The sequence below is a fragment of the Tamandua tetradactyla genome, chromosome 7 (genome assembly GCF_023851605.1).
Source record: "Tamandua tetradactyla isolate mTamTet1 chromosome 7, mTamTet1.pri, whole genome shotgun sequence".
NCBI classification, from domain to species: domain Eukaryota; kingdom Metazoa; phylum Chordata; class Mammalia; order Pilosa; family Myrmecophagidae; genus Tamandua; species Tamandua tetradactyla.
Genome location: NC_135333.1, coordinates 60,586,617 through 60,599,442, shown reverse-complemented (window position 1 = coordinate 60,599,442; position 12,826 = coordinate 60,586,617). Strand labels below are relative to the sequence as shown.

The window sequence follows — 12,826 nt, the reverse complement described above, 5'->3', positions numbered from 1 at the left end:
ATAAACTTGAAATATGTCATTGGTAACAGAGTTCAGCAGGAGTTAGAAACAGGGTAAGACAATGGGTAATTGAAGCTGAAGGGATACAGACTGTGCAACAGGACTATATACAAAAACTCAAAAATGGACAGCACAATAATACCTAATTGTAAAGTAATCATGTTAAAACACTGAATGAAGCTGCATCTGAGCTATAGGTTTTTGTTTTGTTTTGTGTTGTTTTGTTTTGATTTTACTATTATTACTTTTATTTTTTTCTCTATATTAACATTCTATATCTTTTTCGGTTATGTTGCTAGTTCTTCTAAACCAATGCAAATGTACTAAGAAATGATGATCATGCATCTATGTGATGATGTTAAGAATTAATGATTGCATGTGTAGAATGGTATGATCTCTAAATGTTGGGTTAATTTCTTTTTTTCCGTTAATTAAAAAAAAAAAAAAAAAGGAAAAAAGAGAAGGGATAATTGGAGATGAAGGGATACAGACTGTACAACGGGACTGGATATAAAAACTCAGAAATGGACAGCACAATACTACCCAATTGTAATGCAATTATGTTAAAACACTGAATGAAGCTGCATGTGAGGTATAGGTTTTTTGTTTTTGTTTTTTTTTGTTTTTTTTCTTTCTATTATTGTTTTAATTCTTATTCTGTTGTCTTTTTATTTCTTTTTCTAAATCGATGCAAATGTACTAAGAAATGATGAATATGCAACTATGTGATGTTATTAAGAATTACTGATTGTACATGTAGATTGGAATGATTTCTAATTGTTTTGTTAATTCTTTTTTTAATTAATAAAAAAAAATAAAAAAATAAAAAATAAAAAAAAAATAAATAAATAAATTAAACCAGGGACTATAGTTAGTAGTATAATTATAAAAATGTTCTTTCATCAATTGTAGCAAATACACAACATGCTGCAAGGTATTAATAACAGGATGATTTTTCTGTAGATGTACAACTTATATTTAAAAAACAAAGGTAGTGAGCTCTTTCTGTATCCAGGAAATAGGTATTTCTCAAAGAATATAAGGAACTTAAAAGGGAGAAATTCTATCTTACATGTATTTTACATGCCTATATAACCTCTAGGGGAACAGTAAAACAACATGTGTTCAATAAATATGATTTAATTAACACATACACATGCACAAATATTTCACTTCAGTTTATCAGCAGGCCAGTCTACCAAAGGACAGGTTCAAGACGGCTTAAGAAGAGAATTTTCTCATATATGCAGAAAAGAGAAATGAAAACGTCAGCTATATCCCAAGCAAATCATCGCAATATAATTTCCCTCCTCGGTTCATCCAGTCTGGAGATTTTGGGTCAACAGCCCACTTTCACAAAGCCATCTGCTAAAAACAGCCCTGGTTCTGGTGCAGTCTGAAAGCCGCCCAAAGTATATTAGCCCAAAATCCTGAATCCAAGAGTCCATTCTTTGGCATATCACTAAATTAAAATACCTGATTAAAGCCTTTTCCATAAGTATCTGGTTCTGTCCTTTGTTGAAGACACAAAAAATTAAAAGACCATCTACAGACAACAGACTTACCGGCTGTGGTGAATTTATTACTCTAACTAAGAGAGAAATTCTCTTTTGGGGGACAGAATATAACAGTTTCCTAACAATTTTGATCAGTGTTTCCCCTGAGAATAAAAAGATATCATAGACACAAGAGCCTTCATAAGCAAGGGACTTCCCTGAAACATATGATTTCTAAAACATTTATGTTAATAGCATCATCATGTTGTGTAAATAATTACGTTGATAACTAATACTGTATTAATAACATAAAACAAACTGGGGAAGGCTGAGCCAGCAACTTCTCTCATCTGAAAACTCTTCTCATATAGTTCTTGTAATGAACAGTAACAATTCAGCAAATTAATTATTTTTAACATTTCTCCGTTTTAAAAAGATTTTTTCATTATGGTAACATGTATGTAATATAAATGTTGCCATTTTAACCACTTTTAAGTGTATAATTCAGTGGTACTAACTGTATTTACAATAGTGTGCTATCATTATCAACATCCATTACCAAGGGAAAACATTAACCTAGGCCTGTTCGTTACCCAAAATATAAAAATTGTAGAATTGTAGTTAAACTGTATCGAACATCATGAGTCAAGCTCTGTTCCAAATACTTCTTTAAAAAATAAAATGTGAATAAATAAAAAATAAATAAAATCTGGTGTCTGGATAAAAAAAAAAAGAACGTTAACATTTTTAAAAGAATGTTTTGAGTCAAAGAATATAAAATCAAGAATATATAATGCTCTTTGGATCCAACAGACTTATAACTGTTCCAACAAGCTGGATTAAATAGTATAGCTTTGATCCTTGTTTCCTTTTGATCCTACAGCATAAGTTATCTTTTAAAAGTTCAGAATACTGAATACTATTGTAGTTCCCTCACATAACTGCAATGATGTCTTTGAAATTGGTAATTACTATAAATAGCTTCATTTCCGCTAAAAATTGTAGTATGAAATTTTATGTAAGAACAATAAATCAATCCAAACAGCAAAAATAAATAAATACATACATACATTACCAAAAATTTTTCATCACCCAAAAACAGAAACTACACACATTAAGCAATTCCTCATTCTCTCTATCCCCCAGCCTCTGGTTACGTCTGATCTACACTGTCTCTTCAAATTTACTTATTCTAGATATTTCATATAGGTGGAATTTCATATAAGTACAATTATGTGTCCAAATGTGCTTTTTTTATTCCACTCAGCATGTTTTTTAGGTTTATCCATGGAGAGCCATGTACCAGAATTTCATTTCTTTTTAAGACTGAGTAGTATTCCATTTCATGAATACATAACATTTTTGTTTATCTATAGCATTCCTCTTTATTATAAGGTGAAAAACCTAATGTTTGTGCTTTTCCAGGGACCGTCTGGGAAGTCTCAATGATAGTTTTAGGTGTAAAAGATATTCTGGAAAAAATATCTTTTCTCTTAATTTACGGTCCTATCTTGGGAAAGTACGTAAAAATGTTGTCAGATGCAATTTGGGCACTTGGTTAACATAGGATCATGTGTGTGTGAGAAACCAGACATGGTTACCTATTAGTGAGACTGACAAATCTGTAGCTTTTTGCTCTTTGCTTTTTTTTTTCATTTTAAATAGTCAAGGGCACAATAAAGTCAACATAAAGCACCAAAAACTATCTGCTATCCACATAGGTTACACAGAAAGAAAAGAATAATCTTTCATTTTGAAGGCAAAAGCATTAAACTAGTAAACTACAAAAAAGCAAGCCTGCTAAATCAAAAACACTTTGCTAAAATTTTGGCATATCCCATGGCTCCTTTTCAGACTCAGGCATTTATAAACCATGGCAATAAAATTCACATTCTAAGTTTTGCATTTCATTATGTTTTTATATTCTAGAATATGCTAATAAAGTTACTTTAGGATAAAGTGTGGTTCAGGAAATCCTAGGGTCTGTGAGGTCAACAATATCAAATAACACTAACATTATTTTTCTTTTTCATTCTCATTCTCTCAAAAGGGTACACAATATAGAAATCTGTCTGAGAATTCAGAAATCTTCTATTGAATTAGACATTTAAGAGACTTTTTTTTAAATGTGAAACAATGCCATTTTCTCATTAACATATTGTTTTGTAAAATATAATTTTCAAAAATTAAGTTCAGAAGCAATTGGCATCGTTATTTTTAAATGAATTGACAAATATCCTTAAAATTTCTGTTTTAATTTCTAATATGGTAAACATCAATAGATATAAGTACTTAAATCTATTGTACTAAAAAGTACTAAAATCCAAAACTTTTGGGATCCTCAATTTTTATGTATAAAAGGATGTGAGAAGAGCTGTTTTAGGGGAGAAAAATACTCTTTTTCCTTGAAAAAGGCTATTTAAAAAGCTGCAGGATCTCGGAGCACCCTGGCTGGCCCCTTTCCTACCCCTCACCAGCTTGGGGCTCTCAGTGCCAGTTCTTTGTCCTGGTTCCAGAGGAAGCAAAGAAATAGTCATGCATATACTGGGAGCATGTCTGTCTGGTCCACTTGTCTGGTGGTGGCATGAGGGACTCGCTGTCCCAGAACTTGCCCTGCAGGTAGAAGACAGCTTACTTAGCTCTACTATGCTTAGGTAGCAGTCAATCTGTGCTGCCTGGGGACAAGGGATTCCTGCCTATAGGACACATCATGCAGTGCCTGGGATCAGAAGGAAACTTCTTCCTGAAAAGAAGGGACATTTGCAAGAGTGAAAATGGGGAATTCCTCCTAGGGCCACAAACTTATACTGCAAGATAAGATGAGCAGAAAGGGCCTGGGAGGCACCCAAGCTTTGCCCTGGAGCTATTCTCGAAACTCATTGTATAGACAAGCCCCAGAAGACAGCACTTGCACAGGACAATTTGCAAAGACAGGGAAAGGTATTTTCTTCATTTTTGTTGTTAGCCCTGCAAAAAAAAAAAAAAAAAAAAGAAAAAGAAAAAAAAAGATGGCCCAGCCAAAGGAGATTAAAGAATTAGAAACCATCAAGGAGTAGGACCAGATCTGCGACATAACAGTAAAAACTTTTTCAAAATGGTCGTAAATACACTCAAAGAGCTAAAGGAAAACATGGACAATGAACTAAAGGAAATCAGGAAAATGACAGATGAACACAAAGAAAATATCAATAAAGAAATGGAAATTATTACGAAAAGGAACCAAGCAGGGCTAATAAACTAATGACAGAACCACTAAGATAATACAACCAGTTTCTAGATGATGTGGATCTCTTAGGCTTCTACCAGTTCTAATAACCACTTTGGTAAACACAAAATAATTAATAATTTCAGCATGGGTCCCTGTGTGAAAAAACAGTCTGGGTAACTGGCTACATGAGTGAGCGAGCGAGAGAGAAAGACTTGGAGACCAATGCTTCAATGATCTATCTTATTTAGAAATTAATCGGGTTTACAGAAATTGATCTTTAATTATCTTGATTTAATGTTAACCCAAGATTTTTAAGTTAAGGATTTGGGGAATAATACAGAATATTATTACCATTGATATAAAAGTTGTCAGAGTTATAATTCAAATTAGTTGAGCACAAAATTTTATGGTTTTCCTAATTTCGAACATAATATGCAAGTAATGTTAGTTTATCTAATCAATAAACCAGTATAAAAAGTTTAGAATGGTTACATTATAGTCTTTTATGAGAAAACAAATTCAAACCTTAAAATAAAATGTATGCTTGTATTATATTTCAAACTTACTAAGTTAGAGAAAAGACATGTAGTTGTTTTTACACTAAAATTATTAAATTATGCACTTCTTTAACAATTCATCTTGCTTATGGGAACTTGAATTCTTAAATTAAAATATTTCTGAATCCGCAAAAAAAAAAAAAAAAAAAAAAACAGCCCAGAGCTGCTGAAAGACAGCCCTCCCCTTGAGTCTGGAGGGGGTGAGGTCCAGCTACCTGAGGTGGGCAGGTTCAAGGCAAAGCCAGAAAGAACCTGACAGCCCTGGTCGCTCCAAGCCAAAGAAATCCCACAGACACCCCAAGAAGACCATGAGGGCTTCCTAATCTGCTGACTCCTTCCTCTGGGTTTTCTCAAAGTGCTTTTCAGACAATGAAGCAGGGTAGGGGTTTGGGGAGCTTCCACGCTCACCCAAAGAACACACGTGGGGCCATTCCACTCCCTTCCATTCCCTCAGCCCACCTGGAACTCATCAAAGAAAGCTGATGCTGGAGTTTAGGCTCCTGGACTGAGTCTGAGCTTCCAGCCTCTGTAGCGGTCTCCACAGATATTAGGGGAAATCGCCCAGAAAATTCAAGTGTACTGTTGATTGCTCCGTTCCTCAGGCCACAGGAACTGATCTATGCCAGTGGTTCTCAACTCTGGGTGCACAGTGGAATCAATGGGAAGTTTTTAAAAGATAGTAACAAGTACTGGCAAAGATGTGGTGAAATTGGGATTCTGGTGCATTTCTGGCGGGAATGTAAAATGGACAGCCACTGTGGAAAAAGAATTTGGCGGTTTCTCTAAAAGTTAAACATAGAACTTTCATAGGACCTGGCAATTACACTCCCAGGTATTTACCCAAGAGAACGGGAAATAATATATCTCCACACAAAAACCCTACATGAATGTTCTTAGCAGCATTATTTATAACTGCCCAAAGGTTGAAACAAAATGTGAGGTATCCATTCAATGGAGCATTTTTTGGCCATAAAATGGAATGAAGTGCTGATACATGCTAAACATTGATGGACCTTGAAAAATTATGCCAAATGAAAGAAGCCATCGTAAAAGAGCACTTATTATTTGATGCCATTTATAGGAAATATCCATAATAGGCAAATCCACAGAGATGGAAAACAGATGCCAGGGAGGCAGAAGTGACTAGCAATGTGTACAGGGTTTCTTCTGGGGTGTTGAAAGGTTCTAAAATTAGACTGTGGTGATGACTGCACAACTCTGAGAATATGCTAAAAACCACTGAACAGTATACTTTAAATAGACGGATTTTATATATAAAATATATCTCATTAAAGCTGTAAAAAAAAGACAAGGCAGCCTGAGGGAAAGTTGGATAAAGAGGTCTAGGCCCCTTTACCTGGTTACCCAGGTCATCCCTTAAGGAGGCTGCGTCGGCACAGGGATGTGAAAGGCCTGCGAGACCTGGTGTCCTGCTTCCCCTCCTATCTGTACCCTGGCTCCTAACTGTAATATGGGCACTGGGTGGGGCCAGATGGATTAGAGGGAGGGAGACCCCTGAGGCCACCCCAAAATTTCTAGTTTGGTCTTTAACTGTCCCACCACCCCTCCTATGCACACTCCACAGACGCCTTCCTTTTAGAGCTTAGTCACAAAGAAAAGGGATGTAACCAGGGCCAAGGCCAGCCCAGAAGGAGGTGGAACTGGGCCCATCCTGCACTGCCCTGGGGCCCGAAGCGGTGGATGGGGCGGGCTGCGGGCATGGGCTGTGCTGGGTAAGGGCAGTCCTCCCCTCCCAGGCTTCACAGAGATGGTCTCTCCTCGTCTAAGGTATCTGGGGAAAGCAGAGCAGACCTAGAGGGTGAGAAGTAAAGGTCTGGGCAATGATTTCTCACACTCCAAGGCACTCCCCTCTCCCCCGCCCCATGAGGTGCTGTGACTACCAAGCAGCCCGGAATTCAGCTCCCTGTCAGCAAGTTCAGGTACCTGGGAAGCGGATGTCCCCGGGGCTCCTCGGAGAGCTAGGTAAAAAGGTTTTCAGGGAGCTTGTGGACACCTGGGGCCGGGATGGTCTCACGGCCAGGAGCTGGCCTCTCCTCGCTGTTAAGTGAAGTCAGGATGGGGTACAACAGAAAAATAGAGACATTTGCCGGGCTGGAAAGGGCATGGTGGGCTGGGGAGGGCCATCCTCCTCGAGTCCCACCCAGTTCAGACTCACAGCCCCACAACCGCCCTTCCCAGGAAGGTTCCCGGACCGCAGCCAGAACAGAACCCTCAAGGATTCCAGGGTCCCTGCCTGGTGCGGGGCCTTGCTGTGGCCCCTCACCATGCCAGAGGCAGCGGCGGGGGGGGCAGCCCCACGGCGGTGACCTCCCTTACCAGAAGTCGGCACCCGAACCTCGGGGCCCCCACTCCAACCGCAAAGGAAGCCTCATTCTTTCTGCTTCCAAGATGGTACCTGCCTGGGCTGAGAGCCTCAGCGCGGCGACTCACAAAGTGCGCATGTGCCGACGCAGAAGCGCGGCTGCAGCGCGAGGCCTGGCCTAAGACTCAAAAACCTCACAGCCTCGGTTTTTTTACTTTTAACTTTTATTTTAAAATAACTTCAACCTTGCCGAACAGTTGCAAAAATGAAACAAAACCCATACCAAGAACTCCAACATTTACCCCCTCGCCGCCCCACTCCCCACCCACTACCCAAATACCCAGATTGACCACTTTCCACATTTTGGAGGGTCGGGTCCAGCATCACAGGCCAAAAGTGCCTCAGCCGTGGGTCTCTCTGGCTTCCGGCTACCCTCAAGAGTTCAGGTGCCTTCAGCACCCCATCCCCACCCCGGCTGCTACCCTTTACCTTTCCATAATTCCCCCCATCCAAATCGCAGAGTCCCGTCATGTGATCGCGGTTCCAACCCATTAACTGAACTCAGGCCCCCAACTCTGACCTCGGCCAGTGCTCACTGCAGAGACAGACCTAATCCCCAGGGCAGCTCGGCCCCGAAGTCTTCCTGGAGGGAATGGGGGGCGGGTGAACCCCTAAAGGTGAATGCTCACTCCTGGCTTTGAACTTGTGTGATCTCACTTTCCCCATCTGGAAAGAAGGATACTCCCTACAAGGTGGAGATCAAATAAGTGAACAGGGAACGGCTAACATGGAATGAAACGGCCACCTGAGGACTGGCCATACAGGATCATATACACGGGAAGCACCTCCACCTTCAAAGTTTCCAAGGCGCCTCCTAAAGGGGGATGTGGGAAAATTCAGGGAATTTGCATGGGAATTAAAACCAGACTGAATAGGCTGCAGAGATGCCCCCTAAAAGAAATACAGCAGGAGTACCTCCAGCCTCAGGTAAAGGCTCATGCCAAGGAGCCCAGAGAGATTTGTAAGCTGGACATCACACACACACACACACACACACACACACAGACATTTGGATCTCTGTGACCAGCCTGATTCCCAGGCCACAACATTCCTTTCCCTTCCCCTGAAGAAAAGGGGTTTGTTAGACCAAAGAAGTGGGAGCACAAGTCTTAGGTGGGAGCTTGTTAACTGCAGGCTGGAGATCCTCGCAAGCAGGAAGATGTGCCAACAGCTCTGTAGCAATCCTGGACCCAGAAGCCAGGAAGCAGCCCCTGGGTGGTTCCACCCCCAGGGCAGGGCTACTCCAGGGCAGGGTCAATTTCATCCTGATTACTCCACAGGCCTGAAGGTAATAAAACATTAAAACAAATCACTTCCTAGCATTAACAGATCTGAGGCTTCTAAGCATACATGAAGACATGTGCTTTGGAGAGTTTAACATACAACTTCACTTATTTTGGAACATCCTACAGCTAAAGGAATTGCATGAGTTAAGTACCTTTTGTATTATTTTAAAATATTAGACTGAATTTGCTTATACAGAATGGCATTAGCGTGTAAAGGATAAGAGCAGTGACCTGAATTCAGCTCTGGCCCCCCCCCTTCATTTTTTTGTATTTTTATTGAGAAATAGCCACACCCATACATCCAACCATATTATACAATCAGTGGCTTACAATATCACCACATAGTTGCATATTCTGCACTATGATCATTTTTAGAACATTTTCATCACTCGAGAAAAAGAAAAAAATAGAAAAAAAAAGAACTCATACAGCCCATACCCCTTAGCACTGACGGCCCTTGACACTGCCCGAAGCTGCACCCTCTCCCTTGGGCACTGCTGGCCCAGCTGGGCTGCCTCGTAACTGAATGCCCAACCTCTCCCAGGGATCAACAAGGGAAGGAGGTTCACAGGCACCTCTCTGCTTCTCACCCCTTGTGGTTTAACAGGGTTCGGGGGCGGGGGAGGTTGGACCGAATTTGGGAACAGGCGCAGAGACCTGGAACTCTAGGACAGGTGGTACCATGGAGTCTGACTCCCTCAGCTATGACCCTAGGCAAGTTATTTAACTCCTCCATGCCTCAGTTTCCCCATTTGACAAATGGACTGATAACAACCTAGTCTCTGACAGCTGTGATGTCTAAACCACTTAGCTAACAAAGGTAAAGTTCTGCGTGTGTGTGCCCAGCTCAGGTGCAATATAAGGTACCGCTGAGCGTGATACCCTCCCTGGTCTTGATTAGCTATCTTTTCCAGACCCATCAATGGCTTTGGGCAAGGACACATAGCAGTCAAGGCACCCAGGGAGGGCAGACACACCACTGGGCCTTACGGCACTGCAGGCCTGCACTGGCCTCCACAGTCCAGCTTGGCAAATGGTGACCAGGGAACAACCATAGCAAGCACTTCAAGTGGCCAGATCTCGAGAATGGTCCTTTCTCCACCTAGCAGAACCGCTGGGGTTGTCCCTTTTGGCCCTTCTGCAAGGGCAAGACTCCTGCCCTGGGAGGCTCTATCGGCAAATGTCCAAACTGCTCCATCTGCCCTCCCTTTTGAATCTAGAGGCTCGGCCCTGCTGGGGCTCCTTGGCAAGCCAACTCTCATTACCAGCCAAGGCTGTGAGTTTCCCCAAGCAGGGTACATGATGGCCCTTTTCACGTAGAAATGCCTCCTTCCCACAAAGGTACTCCCTACCCCCAGCATTCCCTGTACCCACTGAGTCCTTTATACCTCTATCCTGAATGCCCTTTTACATCTTCTCCATCTAGCAAGTTCCTATTCATCCTTCCGGGTCCACTCTGGATAGCCCAGATAACCCCAGTGTCTCTACCAACCCTGAACCCACCTCTTCAGATAGAATTCACAGCGATTCTGCTCCAGGTTCCCACCTGGAACCTCTTCGCACCAAACTCCACCAAAGTTTGTGTGCTAATGTTATCAGCAGCTCATCTCACGTTTCCATTCCTCATAAGAGAGCAACCTGTCCTTGGGGGGGCCCCTGGAGCTCAGCACAGCACAGGCATCAGATACCCAAAGAAGTCATGAGATAGATGCCTGCTTTAAACCCCAGCTGTGGGGTTCGATTCCCAGTGCCTGCCCATACAATAAACAAAACAAAAACAAACAAACAAAAAACAGCTTTGAAGTGCTCACAAGCCCTCATATGGTACTGACCTCTTCCCTAAAGGGACATAAGAGGCAAGAATACACACTCCCTGGAACTCTGCCAACCAAAACTTCTGAAACAGAAGGTTTCCCCCTTCCACTTTTGTCCTCGCTCTGAGATCTGCTCCTTACCAGGCACAGTCATCCTCACTGACTCCTTGTGGACTCCTGAAGCCCTGGCCCAGGGTCTGCTCCAAGATGGCACTCCTTCAGGCCAGGGAAAGCCCACTTCAACTCAGAGCCTGCCAGGCACCCCATCTGGGTGGAGATGGAATGTGGAAAAACCACATCCTTCTTCCCCAGCTTCCCCCAGCTCCTTTCCATAGAGATGCCAGATGAAGTGCCACTGGGTGTGAGGCTTGAGCCAGCAGATAAGATTCCCAGGAAAAGCAGTCAAAGTCTGATGGAGGGTAGGGTGGGGTGGTTCTGGGAGGAATTGGGGAAAGGGGTGCTTGTGCTGGGTCCCCAATAGGCTCCACCTCTTCACTCCTCTCCCCAGGCAAGCTGTCCCCAGGCCCGAACCGAAACGCAACCCTACAGATGTCTTAACCATGTTCCTCAAGCCTACCCACACTGTTGCCACCACCGCGGTCCCACCAGGACCCCAGCCAACCCAGGGGAACATTTATATTGGCCAAATGAATGAATAAATGAAACCCTGCTAGCCCAACCTCTGTGGGGTCACAGGCTTCAGGGATCTCCCAGGGTTTCCGGGGTCATTAAACCATTCAGCCAACTGCTGAGCATCTACCCACAATTCCAGTCCGTTCTAAGACAGGCATCGAAGCGATCTAGCAGGCGGCCCCTGGACCACACCGGTCAAACCTCAGCTCTCAACAAAGAAGTTCGCAGGTGTCTGCAGTGTCGAGGAAAGTGTCCTCCTTCGACCGGTCCAAGGCCGACGTCTGGGTCAAGGACCCCCAAGCTAACTAAGAACCGTCCTCTACTCACCGGCTGGCGCGTCCCTCCTGTGCTTCCGGCACACCCGCCGGCGAGGAGCCCGAAGGGCAGTCCCACCCTCTATCACCGCCCAGCCAGTCTCTGGCACACCCCAGGCTCACGTGCAGAGGGCAACAAAGACTTCTCCCCACTCTTCAGAGGGAGCACCACGCGCGCCAGAGAAGAGCCGCGCGCGGACTCCCTCCTCTTTCGGACCCGGGCTCCGCGTGCTCGCCGGCTCCCGGGTAGGGGACGATCCCCACTGCAGTCTAGTCTGCGGGGACCTAGCTCTCCTCCCCTCCCCAAGGATGGGGGACGCAGGCGGACGAGGGGCGGGGAAAGGGCGGCCTAGAGCAGCCAACGTCAGGATCCCGAGGCCCCACCCCCAGCCGCGAGGCCCGCGGTGCGCGCTGACTGGCAGCAGGAGGCCCGCGCCTCTTCTACACTCCTCGAGGCTCCCACCCCAGGGCGCAGGCGGTCTAGGCCGGGCCTGGGAGGACTGCGCGGGCCGCGGCAGGCACGGAGTCCCGTACCCGAGTTCAGGGTAGGTCCTGAACTTGAGCTTAGCGCAACCCAGGAAGAGGCGCTAGAGCGCAGGGACCCAGACGCACCGCCCGCGGGAGAGTAAGGCACACGCACTCACCCGCCGCGGTGGGGAGCGCGGGACGCCGGGTGAGCCCGGGTGCAGGCAAAGTCCCCGAGGTGCGCGGAGCGGGCAGAGTACGCGGCCTCTGCTCAGCCAACTTCCTCTCTCTCAGCCCGCACACCCCCAGCCCGCCTCGGTTCAGCCCGCCACCGCCGGGCCCCGCCCCCGACCCGCCCCCGACCCGCCCCGGACCTGCGGGTTGAAGAGACGCTGTGATAATAGGCCTGGGGTGGGGGGTGGGGGGCGGTAGTGGGGGACGATTACAAGGCGCGAGCGGGGGTAAGGCGCCCGCGCCAAAGGTTGGGGGAGGGACAGTGATTCTGACCCGGAAGATCAGACGACAATCGAGTGAAAATGACACTGACTTTAACAACGTGCTAGAATTTGCACCTTCATCCGATTGCTATGCCTGTCTGAGAAGGCATCCGGGCCGGGGACCTCCTTGCCGCGACCAGGGATAATTCCTGAGGCCTCTTGGTGGTCTGCTT

At 44.7% G+C, this 12,826-nt stretch overlaps 1 protein-coding gene across 7 annotated transcripts in view; it reads right to left on the bottom strand.

The window, feature by feature from the left end:
• The window catches only part of BID (BH3 interacting domain death agonist), a 98,670-nt gene extending 86,193 nt beyond the window's left edge, over window positions 1-12,477 (bottom strand). Inside the window, exons 1-2 of one of the 7 annotated variants that reach the window (XM_077169565.1) lie at window positions 7,599-7,725; window positions 7,206-7,319 (exon numbers count right to left, since the gene is read on the bottom strand). The gene's annotated coding sequence lies outside the window, so the exon portion shown is untranslated. The other 6 variants (XM_077169567.1, XM_077169566.1, XM_077169563.1 and 3 more) reach the window with 6 other exon arrangements.
• Window positions 12,478-12,826: the final 349 nt, after the last annotated feature.